Genomic DNA, 12,623 nt, shown 5'->3' on the forward strand with positions numbered 1-12,623 from the left:
GAGATAGCTTGTGTTTTCAGCGCAACCATATCAAAATAATTATCCCAAAGCTCCTGAAAATTATTTTCTAATTCTAGATACCAACAAGCTGTGTAATATTTAAAGAAAAGAAAATAACCCTTCAGGGAGGAAATGGTGTTCAGCATAATATATCGGAAGCTAATTAAGTGTAATTCCATTCCCTACACGATGCTCATAGAAAAAATAATACAAAAATTATTCTGCTCTGTTTTGTTCTTTGAATTATTTTATGCTTATGGATGCCTTCTACATATTCTTCCACTGATATGTATTTACTAAATGTTTGGTGGCTAAATACCCCAGATTTCTAACTTCTGAGTCATTCACTTGTGCTGAAACAGGTTAGAGCATTTAAAAGTCATGAAAACTTCCCTTGTTCTTACTGATTAAGTATTAGCTCTAGCAGTGGATCAGGGATTATAATTAAAAGACTAATATATCCTCTGTGCAAAGGGAAGTTCTTCTCACTAGTACTATATCCATGTTTCGAATGATAATTCTTTATCTAATTCTTTAATAAGGCTTACTCCCTAGTAAACAATTACACCCTTAAACAATTATTTAGTCCTGATATTAATCTCTTATGATTAAGGGATGAGACCAATAGTCAACATTGTGAAGAAGGCCAGAAACCCCTTTATAGCAAGGAAGGCTATGGTCAGAGGAGGTGAGGGGCAGGAATTGCATGACCAACAAGCAGGCGGGAATACGCAGAACAACTTTACACAAATGGAAAAACAAGGCCAAGTTGTAACATGAAAAGCAGACCTACCAGAAATGGATCCCGATCCTTCCTGGGGAAGGAAGTAGTGTGGGCACTCAACCAGTTACCTAACTGCAAAGCCCCTGGAGTTTTCTGGAATTCCAGCAGAGCTGCAGAGACTGCTGCCAACAAAAGCACTGACAAGCGCTATGCCAAAATGTATGGAAGTCTGGTCAGTGGCAATGGAAAAGGTCAATATTTATCCCAATACTGAAGAAAGGTTATACAAAAGACTGTTCCAACCACTGAACCATAGCTTTGATACCACACATAAGTAAAATTCTCTTGAAAGTAATCCAGCAACCTTTGAATCCAATTGCCAATCGAGAGCAGGATTTCATAAAGGAAGAGGAAGACGTGATCATATTGCTGATCTATGTTGGATGATGGAAAAAGCAAAGGAATACCCAAAAGTCTTTTACGTGTGATTCATTGACTGCACAAATGCCTTTGACTGTGTTGACCATGACAAGCTATGGAACTGCCACAAAGAACTGGGAATATCACCACACCGTATCCAGCTCATTCAGTACTCTGATCAAGTAGCCACTGTAAGAATGGAATATGAAGACACAAAATGGTTCAGAATTGGAAAAGGCACTTGGCAAGCTTGCATCCTGTTACCTATACTATTCAACATGAATACAGAAATAGTTAAGAGAAATGTACATTTGGAGGAATCTACCATTGGGATTAAAACGGTGGTAGGAATATCAACAACCTCCGTTATGCAGATGATATGACACTGCTTGCAAAAATCAATGAAAATATGGAGTGACTAATTTCAGAGTCAAAAATGAAAGCAAGAAGTTTGGTCTGCACCTTAACATCAAGAAAACAAAAATACCACTCAAAGCCAAGATCACCAAACAAAAGCTATCATACTTTGATCGTGTCAAGTGAGTGGACTCACTTGAAAAGTCCATCATGCTGGGAGTGATCAGTGGAAAAAGAATGGGCCACCCTAGTACTCGTTGGCTGGACATATAAATGATGACACTGGGATGATGCCATGGCAGATCTGAAGGAGGTAGTGAGAGACAGAGGGGCATGGAGAGTGCTGATCCATAGAGTGGTCAAAGCTTGGACACGACTGAGTGGCTGATGATGAGTCACGATTTCTCTTAAATTAGCTTCCAGAGAAATAGCCATGTCACAATAATGAAAAGGCTCTACAATAAATGTATTATTGCATTATCTTTTTTTCTAACACTAACAATTAACTGTTATGTGAAGAAGTACTTCCTAACTGCTGGATTCACACATTATGCAAAGCCATAATCTATCCTGAACTTAAAATATTATGTGAATACAGCTATCAGGGCTTGCAAATCATTATTTATGGTATATCACATTTGAATCCTAACAACTGTGATCCATGGCTAAATAAGCCATGACTTAAATTAATGTACAAGCCAAGTTTTTCTCTATTTTTCCATTTGGCTTCACTGGCTATTCCTGAATTCTACTATTTTGGTAGAGTAAGAAAAATTTCTCCTAGCCACTTTATCTAGAGCAGGGATGTACTCTCTGAACTCAGGCAAACAATCAAGCAGAAAACAATACCCTAATCAAGGAACTATCAAGGAGAAACTCCCACCAATACCTACACTGGCAGGGCAAGCTACCATAGAGAAAGAGAGAGCAAATCCCACACTCACTCACACTGATGGTATTACCCAGTTGGGTAATGAAACACATGCAGGCAAACAACCAAACTCAGAGAGCACCAAGGACTCCAAACCAAGCACTCTTTTTCAACTTCCTATAGTTAATCCCCTACTGTTAATCTTTATTGCAATGTGTAACTAACTAAGAATGCAGAGGACCGAATACCAAGTGTGATTCCTATGTAATGTGTGCATACATTCAAGGGAAACTGGTGTCATTGTGTAAATGATATTTCCTCATCAGCAGAATTAAATTAATTACAATTTTTTCTGATTAAGCTGAGAGGAAATGTGGGCATTTTCATAATGGCCTTTATTTAAAGAACACTTCTGGTAATGACACCTTCCAACATTTGTTGACATGGTTGAAGAAATTTGGAGCTGAAGCTGAAGGAAAAAATGGACTCCATTCTAAAGCCTAATACACAGCAGTCCTAGATACAGAACATGGACCACTTTTCTTTTCCAAGGTTTGATAAAACTAAATCATGTGATTTTTTTATAATCCCCTTTGCATGTTGATTACATGCTTTGATTGATGGCACCCATAAATGGGAAATGTGAAGCAAATGCCCAAGAGCTATCAATTTTGAATAGGTGAGTAGAATGCACATATTAGAGCCTGTCAACTTGGTGGCTGGGTCACCAAGTCTGCTAGTTGGTGATCGATTTATGTTGTCCATTTCATCAGACTCATGGAGCTGAGGAATTTGTCGGCACTGGTACCTGTCCTATGAATTCCATCATTCTGTGGTTCTGGAGCTATATATCACCATCTCTCAGAAAACTGGTGAGGAGAAGCTCCGGTCTTGGAACTGGTTTTGGTTGATGTTGAGGGAAGTTTGCTGACCGTCATGTGATCACTCTTGGGTGAGAAATAGGGGAAAGATGCAGCCTAGAACTGAAGAGTTTTGTTTTGTTCCCCTCTGGTTACAGAGGTGGTGACAGTGGTGGTGGTAGAATGGAATGTTTTATTTTGATGAGTGTGTATATGCCTGTGATATAGAGTGCAAATTACAAGTTAGATCAAGGAGCACTGAGTGCTAAACAGAACCATCACTGACACCTGACTGGTTAGCTGGTTGAATCAGTGTCATTTGGTGTAGGAATGGGCCCTCTTGTAGAATAGAGGGCAGGAATTTGAGAAGGGGGGGTGCTTTTAAGGAAGAAAGGGCAGGTGGCAATATCATGATAGTGATGGGCAAAGGAAGATAGAGAGGGAGATAAGGAAAGGTTGCACATTAAACCTGGCATCCTTCTGGACCAGCTGAAGATCTGGAAGTGGGAGGCACGCTATTGTACGGTTCTTGTTTCTCAATGGCTGTCATGGGGGACAGAGTTCTGGGCCTTGATCTCTGCTTTGCAGGACACCTCAAGACTTTATACTCTCCTCTCTTTAGCATCTGCATGAAGCTGCTGGGTGATGTCATGAATCGATATGGGATAAGGTATCGTCAATGTATTGATGATGTCAAAATTAAGTGCCACAAAGTGGTCAGATGATAGTATAGATTCTTTCCCAGTTCCTGGAGATTGTAGGGCTCTGGATGGGAAAGAAACAGATTTGGTCTTGCCCCAATCTGGCCAAGACCAAATACTGTAGGCTTTGGAACCTTCCTGTATTTGTATAATGTCCACATTTAATTCTGAGTACGGTTACAATTTCTCAAATAAGAGGACTTGGGAATCTTCTTGGACTTGCAGGTCTTGCTCAAAGAGCAGTGGCAGCTGCAGTCAAGAAGTCTTTTGCACACATCCATTTTGTGCACCAATTGTGCCTGTTTCTAAACCAGGAGGCTCTGCTGACGGTCACCCATGCCTTACTCGCCTCGCATTTGGACTACTGTAATGAACCTTACACAGGGCTACCCTTGAGGAGTATTCAGAAGCTTCAGCCCATCTAGAATGATGTGATCTATTTGGGTGCCCCACAGCATACCTATGCCATGCTACTGCTTCCCAAGCTGCACTGCCTCCCCATAAGCTTCCAACTGCAGTTGAAGTTACTGAATATTACCTATAAAGCCCTTCATAGTGCCAGAACAGTCACTTGTGTGGCTATTTTCAATTGTTTCTACCCATCCCACCATATCCGACTAAATGATAATGTTCCACACCCCCTCTATAAGATAGTGCTATCTAATGAGATCACAAGATGTGCCTTCTCTATCCCAGACCCTGCTTTATGTCCTCCATGATCTAGATGGCACCAACCCTATTGGGCCTTCCCCAAAGTTTTAAAGACCTGGCTATTCCCCTATACAAGTAGTCCTCGATTTACGACCACAATTGAGCCCAAAATTTCTGTAGTTAAGTGAGACATCTGTTAAGTGAATTTTGCCCCATTTTACAACTTGTATTGCCAGAGTTGCTAAGTGAATCGTTGCAGTTGATAAATTAGCAACCGGTTGTTAGATGAATCTGGCTTCCCCATTGACTTGGCTTATCAGATCACAAAAGGGGATCACATGGCCCCAGGACACAGCAACAGTCATAAATATGAACCAGTTGCCAAGCCTCTGAATGTTGATCACATGATCATGGGGATGCTTCTTCTTCTTCTTCTGCCATATCCGCTATCGGATGTTGGCGATCATGTTGACACTCCTGTTTTTATCAGCAGCCGCACGAAAAAGTGCTGCTGAGTTTTGTCCAAACTAGTCCCTTAGATTTTGAAGCCACAATGTTCTTCTTCTGCCTGGACCTCGTTTGCCTTCAATCTTTCCCTGGAGGATTAAATGGAGTATGCTGTATTTTTCTGGGTGTCACATCACCTGTCCAAAATATTCTAATTTTCATTTTTTAATTGTTTTGATGATTTCCCTTGGCTTTCCTAGGCGGCTTATCACCTCCTCATGGGGATGCTGCAAAGGTTTAACTGTGAAAAATGCTCATAAATCACATTTTTCAGTGCTGTTGTAACTTTGAACGGTCACTAAATGCACTGTTGTAAGTCGAGGACAGATTTTTAGTGAGCTTGGTCTGCATGATGGCCATGTTTTGGCGGGGCCTTAGTCAATCGTTGGTGACACAGCATTACATTAGCTTTTATTACTTTATTTATGTTATTGTTCTTTTAAATTGTTGCTAGCACCAAGTTGGGTGGCTTTTAAATAAACTAACAACTCTCCACCCAGCAAGTAACAATTAACTTTCATGAAGCCAACAGCTGCTTTTCCCAATACCACATTTTTCATTGTCTTAAATTGAAAGCTACCTTTCCCCTTTTTGCCCTCCTACCCCATTTTTGTATTGGCTGGTGTCCATGGCCTCACCTTTTTTTTTCTTCTTTTTTTTGCCACACAAATAAATCCATGTATGAGTTGACTCATGAATCACCTGCTCCAATAATGAAGTCTGAATCACCGGACTAAGGACTAAAACCTTACTGCAAGGCACTAGTCCTCAGCAAACATCTCCAGCTGACCTCCACACACCTCCTCTACCTCCTTGGAAGAGTGACCCGCTACGAAGCCCTTGAAAGTGGGAAAGGGGGCTGTTTCTGGACTCGGCTCCAGTTCCACGTTGCTGGTTTCTGGGTGAGTTCCCGGTATCCAGAGCACCGACCTGAACTGTAACTATAGTAGCTGCGCGATGTCTGGGGTTGACGAACCCCCTCCCCCACCCTCATTCATCCCAAAGGGGGGGTGTCTGCCGCTGTTCGCGAGGGGGCATCGGGGGAAGCGGTGCCGCTGGGCTTTCCCGGGGTGACTCCGTCTTTAGGGCCCCGCCTCTCCACGTGGGGCTCCTTTGAGAAAGCCACAAAGCCGCCCTCTCGGCTGTTTACAAGCTTTGGAAGGCGCCACCAAGCGAGGGCGGGGGTGGGATGGCCGGAGCAGCGCCGCGATTGGTGGCTGATTCGCCAAGGCCGAGGGCTTGACCCGCCCGCCTCACCCTTAATCCCAAAGGGCCAGCTGGAAGGGCGCCTCCCGATGCTGAATTTCCGCCCTCCGCGGGTCCCACCGGCTCCCCCTCTTTGTGAGGGGTCGGTGGTACCTCGCCATTTAAGAGGATCAGGTTGACTCCTGAGTTCTTTTGGAGGAAGGGGGGGGGGAAGCACCGAGATTAGATGCGCCCGAGAAACAGGAGCTAGTCCGAGTCAAATTAATACATTCCCCCCCCCCCTTCATCGGATACTCGCTGCTCCGCACGCAGGACTTGGCTGTAAGTACTAGCTACTCTGGATTTCCACCCACCCTCCACCCCTCTCCCGTCTATTTTATACGTGTGCAGACTCACACACGCGCGCGACGTTTAATCCACGTTTCACACGATCGGCACCGTTTCCTTTTCGGGCACGCTTTCGTAAACCTTCCGATTAGCACGTAGCTTAAAAGTCTTTGTTGGCTGCTTTTCTCCTAGACTGCTGTTTTGTTGTTGTTGTTAGACGTGCTCGGCGGCGCGAACGTTTCGAGTCGCGTGCCAAGCAACAGGTTTAAGCAGGCATCGGCTTTGGAGAAAGTCTTGAAATGTTCATTTCTTGGGGATAAAGCTTTCCTGAAGAATGCTTCAAAAAAAAAAAAAAAAAGCTGTAGGTAGCCTAGCTCTGCATAAAAACGGTAACGTTTGTCTAATTTAACTTCTAGGTTTTGATCTACAGTAGTTTCTAGACTAGAGTAAGGGTTGGAAATAAAGTTACAATAGAAGAAACAATATAATTCTAAATTCCATTGCTGTAGCCTTGAAAAGATAAACAAGTTTAGAATTATGCAAACGCTCAGATGAATGCCTGAAAAACTTTAGAGGTTCTCCACTCTTAATTTTTCTGCACTACCCCATCCCACTGGGGTTCCCCCCCCCGGAGTTTTGTATGCTCAGGAATATCACTAGTGTTAGACAACTGCATTAAGAGATGCATTAGAATATTTAGAGGCAGCACAGTATTTTAGTTTGAAATACTTATATATATATAAAAAAATCCAAATGTAAGATGTATAGAATATTCATCTAACAGATTTATCAGACAACTGAATTTTGGAATTGCTATGAAAATGTGTTGTTCAAGGGGGTTCGTTTAAATTTAAAGATGAGTGTTTCAGCTGAGAAGGTAAAAATTTCTGTACTCATTCAATTAAAATTATGTGCTTAGGGCTGCTTCAGACACTTTTACCTACAAGGAGCAAACTAGGGACATTGTCATCTGGAAATATCATGCGTGCATATTTTCTGAAGTTAGTCATTTTCCTCCCAACTGCCCACATACCAAATAAGCAACGTTGCCTCCTTTAAGAATTAAAGGAAATAGAGATTTAACCCAATTATTTGGCTTCTTGTGAACACAGTAGTCACCTGCCTGTGAGTTGGGCAGCTATCTAAATTTGTTTAATAAAATAAATACATACTTGGATAAATGATTAATCTTGCTTTCACAAGACTCCTTTAAGGTACATGGAATCCCACACTTAATGATTCAGTGGTGAATGGATGTGGTTAAATCTCACGGCAGATTGATAATACCTTCACAGGTAATAATAATGATGATGATGATGATGATGTTGGAAGGGACCTTGGAGGTCATCTAGTCCAACCCCCTGCTCAGGCAGGAAACCCTATACCATTTCGGACAAATGGCTGTCCAGTCTCTCCTTAAAAACTTCCAGTGTTGGAGCATTCACCGCTTCTGGAGGCAGGTTGTTCCACTGGTTAATTGTTCTAACTGTCAGGAAGTTTCTGACAGTTCTAGGTTGATTGCTTTGAAATCTGCTCCTTTTTAAAAGATTTTCTGTAGTTCTACTGTACAATATAGAGTTTAGGGTTATTTTCTCTTGCACACTTGTAGCCATAAGAATCAGCAGTCAAATGCAGGTGATGGCATCGAGTGAAACTCCAATGTATTGGAAGAATATGTGAAGAAGAAAGCAGGAACAGACATTCAGGCTCCATCGTCAATGTCTCTATGTCTTTGATTGAAGGAATCTGTGCATTTATTGAAAATGCATAAGCTACAGAGTTAGCTATCTTGCACAGTTGGGACTCACCTAGATGGTTTAACTAAACTAGGACAGATTCCTCTTCCGCTTTGCAGCACATGAAGGATAGTTTGAGAGGGGCTAGACCTGGAAGCAAAATCTTCATTGTGGCAGCCCCAGGTCTATGGAATAAATACGGCATGCTGACTTCCTCGCCTCCTCCCCATTGTAGAACTCCCTCTTTTAATGTTGAAAGGCCACCAAGTGTTTCAGCATTTGGAGTGTGCCACTGTGGCATTTGCCTTATTAGTTCCTTAAATATATGAATGGTGTTTTAATTATATTTTGTCATAACAATTGCATTGTATTCATTTTTTATAGAAGCTATTTGCATGTTGGGGAAGAAGAGGCAGAAAACTGGACATTTTAGTAAATAAATCTATGGACCTCTGGGAGAAGGATTTGGAGAATGAAGCACAAATGGGTGGCCTTTGCCACATGTTGCTAATATGTAGAATTGTATCTTATGAAGAAATGCCAGAAGTCACAGAATTTGGGACCACAGGTAGCCAGTAAAATTTTTAAATATTAAAAAAAGTTATAGGTAATATTATGACATAAAAAAGAGACTCTGTAAAACCAATTCCCTAGTGGGCAATTTTAATATTTGTTTTTATATAGAGAGGAGAATATAAAATGGGAATAGCTCCATCTTCAGTCCAAACTAAGATGATCCAGATTTCCACCACAACAATATATAGCTCTCATAGTTAAAGCAGCGAGAACCAAAATATGCCAGAAATTATCCGCATTTCCTATTTTGTTTTCCAACAATTGGGGGTTCCTGTTTTTCACAGTCTGATTTGCTCATCTATAGCTATATAAAAATGTCTTCTTCATCCGATCTGATTAAAGCACAGCTTTGTCTCCTGTAAAGGATTGAATTTTTTTCCTGGGGAACTGATTCCAAATGCAGATATAAAAACTGACACCGAATATTAAGTCTCATGTCTGGAATAATCTGTACAATGATCAGTCTCTGCTTTTGTAGAATATTTCCAGTGATGTTCTGTTTATCTGTCTGTAAAATTACCTTGAGTGTTTTATTGTTTGGCACTGGTTCACATATTCAATTTTGATTTATACATTTTGGCATTTGGACAAATTATGCCCAGTGTTACAGGATTCTTTGTTGGACTTAACTTTCATTATCAGTACAGTTGAGAAGTATATGTGTAACTGGCAGAGAAGGTGAGTTTGGTAAATGGGAATATGTTGGAATTAGTGACATTTCCTGAGAAGAAAGAATGCAGGGTATAAGTTATTTTCTCACTGAATTCTAGAATTAGCATGGCAAGGTCCACAGAGTGAGGCTGTTTCCCTGCTGCACATTGAGCTCATGTAGGCAAGGTAGGCCAGCATTTTTTTTCTATATATTTAAGAGATTTAAAAAAAAGTATTATTTCCTCCATATATTTAATGGGTAATGAAATAGGGCTAAGAAACAGCAACTTCATTACTTTGGAAAAAAATGGCAACAAAATGATTGACAAGTGAAGAAAAGAAATGGATTGCTGCCAAGAGTTGCCAAGGTATTTTGATGTAATCTTTATTGGGGCAATAGCAAGCAGGTTCTCCTATGTCAAGAAAATAATTGCAGCAGAGCAAAAGATGCAGTTGCTGGCTCAGTAAAGCTCTGGTGCTTTGGGCAATTCAAATTTTCTTTCCCTTTCTTCCTTGGCGCCTGTTTGAGGTTTACCTCATTATTTATTTATTTATTGCAAAAGGGTCCCCAATGGTTCATGGCTGAGCTGGGTTTTAAATCCAGGATGTTCTTATAATGAAGAATGCTCCTACTTACTATGGAAGTGTTAAATTGCTGATTTGTTTGTTTCAATAGACTAGCTCTAGCACTCTGCTAAAAAAAATAGAAGTAAAAGGTATTTTTCTACCTCTGGGAATTAATGTTCAAGTTCAAATAGTAGGCAGTAAAGAGGGCACACAATATGGTGTGTATGGTCTTCATGGAATTCAAATTATAGCAAACTATAACCCTGTTGTTGGCCCAACTTGTGTGTTTTCCTAGCTTTGTTCTGATATTCTTCTGTTGAGGTATGGTTGTCTTAAAAAGTTATGTACAAACTTTTATGTAAGCCAAATTCCTGCATAAAAAGGATTCCCGCTCTTACAGAGATGATAGATAGATAGATAGATAGATAGACCATATTTTCCGATGTATAAGACGACCCGGCGTATAAGACGACCCCTGACTTCGGCGCCGATTTCCATGCCTAGAAAGTTGTCTTATCCGCCGGAAACTACCGTAATTTCCAGCGTATAAGACGACTCGGCGTATAAGACGACCCCCAATTTCAGCACCGATTTCCGTGCTTTAGAAAGTCATCTTATACTCCAGAAAATACGGTAGATAGATTTTATATGCATAGATTTCAGCGACTCAGATGTTTGTACTCAGCACATGGATATTGAGTAAAGGATTGGAAAGGAGCTGGAAAATCTCAAGCTTATCCCTGGTAATGATTAACTAAATTTTCCCTAACCAGAATCCTGTAGTGTGTTGACTTTAATTCCCAGAATTCCTCAGCAGGCATAGTCATAATAGTGTATATATTTTGAAGGTGCCAAGTTTGATTCACAGAGATAACACCTGAAAAGGACTGTGGAATCCTAGAGAAGAATTTGTGCTATGTATATAAAATAGAAACCTTCCTGTGACACATTCACCTGACTACCAACTCATGGTCAACCTTCTAGAAATAAACCATTGGCTAAAGCAGTGTTTCCCAAACTTGACGATTTTAAGGCATGTGGACTTCAACTCCCAGAATTCCACAGCCAGCGTTGCTGGCTGTGGAATTCTGGGAGTTGAAGTCCTCATGCCTTAAAATTGTCAAGTTTGGGAAACACTGGGCTAAAGGTTTGGTGTTACCAAGAAAACTTTGATTTCCTGGGTCACGGACTGCATTTCCTTCATGAAGGACTCTTGGCAAGGGATGGGCTGCACCTCACAAAAACAGGGGGAAATGTACTCAGAATAAGAGTTCTGAAGGAGCTGGCAGATGTTATCTCAGAACCATTGCACCACATCTTTCAAAAATCCTGGAGCACAGGGGAAGTACCTGAGGATTGGAAAAGGGCTATTGTGGTTCCCATCTTCAAGAAAGGGGAAAAAACGGATCCAGGAAAGTACAGACCAATCAGTTTAACATCAATACCTGGGAAGATCCTAGAAAAGATAATTAAACAGATCTGCAAACGACTAGAAGCAAACAAAGTTATAACTAGTAGCCAGCACAGGTTTGTTAAAAACAAATCATGCCAAACCAATCTTACTTCGTCCTTCAACAAAGTGACTAAACTAATAGACCAGTGAAATACTGTGGACATAGTATGCTTAGACTTCAGCAAGGCATTTGATAAAGTAGACAACAACCTACTCCTTGGTAAGCTAGAAAAAGGTGGAATAGACAACATTGCCACCAAATGGATCTGTAGCTGGCTGGCAAGCCGTACTCAATGAGTAGTCCTCAAGGGCACTACACCCACATGGAGAGAAGTAAGCAGTGGGGTACCACAAGGTTCCGTCCTAGGCCCAGTACTCTTCCATATCTTCATCAGTGACTTAGATGAGGAAATTGAAGGGGAACTCATCAAATTTGCAGATGACATCAAACTGGCAGGAGTAGCCAACACCCCGGAAGACAAACTCAGGATCCAAAAAGATCTTGACAAACTTGAACAATGGGCCCTATCCAACAAAATGAGTTTCAATGTGAAGAAAAGCAAAGTTTTCCGTTTTGGCCGGAAAAATCAAAGGTACAAGTACAGATTGCACAAGACCTGACTTAAAAACAGTAACTGTGAGAGGGACCTTGGACGATCACTTAACCATGAGCCTGCAGTGTGCAGCAGCAGCCAAAAAACCTAATACAATCCTGGGTTGTATAAACAGAGGCATAGAATCAAGATCATGCGAGGTATTAGTACCGCTTTATAAAACCCTAGTAAGACCACACCTGGAATACTGCAGCCAATTTTGGTCACTATCTCACAAAATGATGTTGAGAGTTTGGAAAAAATCCAGAGAAGAGCAACTAAGATGATCAAAGGCCTGGAGACTAAAACATATGAAGAACAGCTGCAGGACTTGGCTTTGGCTAGTTTAAAGAAAAGAAGAAATAGGGGAGACATAGCAGTATTCCAGTATCTGAGGGGCTGCCACAAGAAAGAAAGGGTCAC

The 12,623-nt window shown here is 41.1% G+C and overlaps 1 protein-coding gene across 3 annotated transcripts in view; it reads left to right on the forward strand.

Moving 5' to 3' along the window:
• The first annotated feature begins 5,398 nt into the window (after positions 1 to 5,398).
• Positions 5,399 to 12,623, forward strand: part of FRMD1 (FERM domain containing 1) — a 49,161-nt gene continuing 41,936 nt past the window's right edge. Inside the window, exon 1 of one of the 3 annotated variants that reach the window (XM_039349902.1) lies at positions 5,399 to 5,993. The gene's annotated coding sequence lies outside the window, so the exon portion shown is untranslated. Of the gene's footprint in view, positions 5,994 to 6,162; positions 6,619 to 12,623 lie in introns of those variants that run through there. The other 2 variants (XM_039349912.1, XM_039349892.1) reach the window with 2 other exon arrangements.

The sequence above is a fragment of the Crotalus tigris genome, unplaced genomic scaffold, assembly GCF_016545835.1.
Source record: "Crotalus tigris isolate CLP2741 ecotype Arizona unplaced genomic scaffold, ASM1654583v1 scf7180000017567.3851432, whole genome shotgun sequence".
NCBI classification, from domain to species: domain Eukaryota; kingdom Metazoa; phylum Chordata; class Lepidosauria; order Squamata; family Viperidae; genus Crotalus; species Crotalus tigris.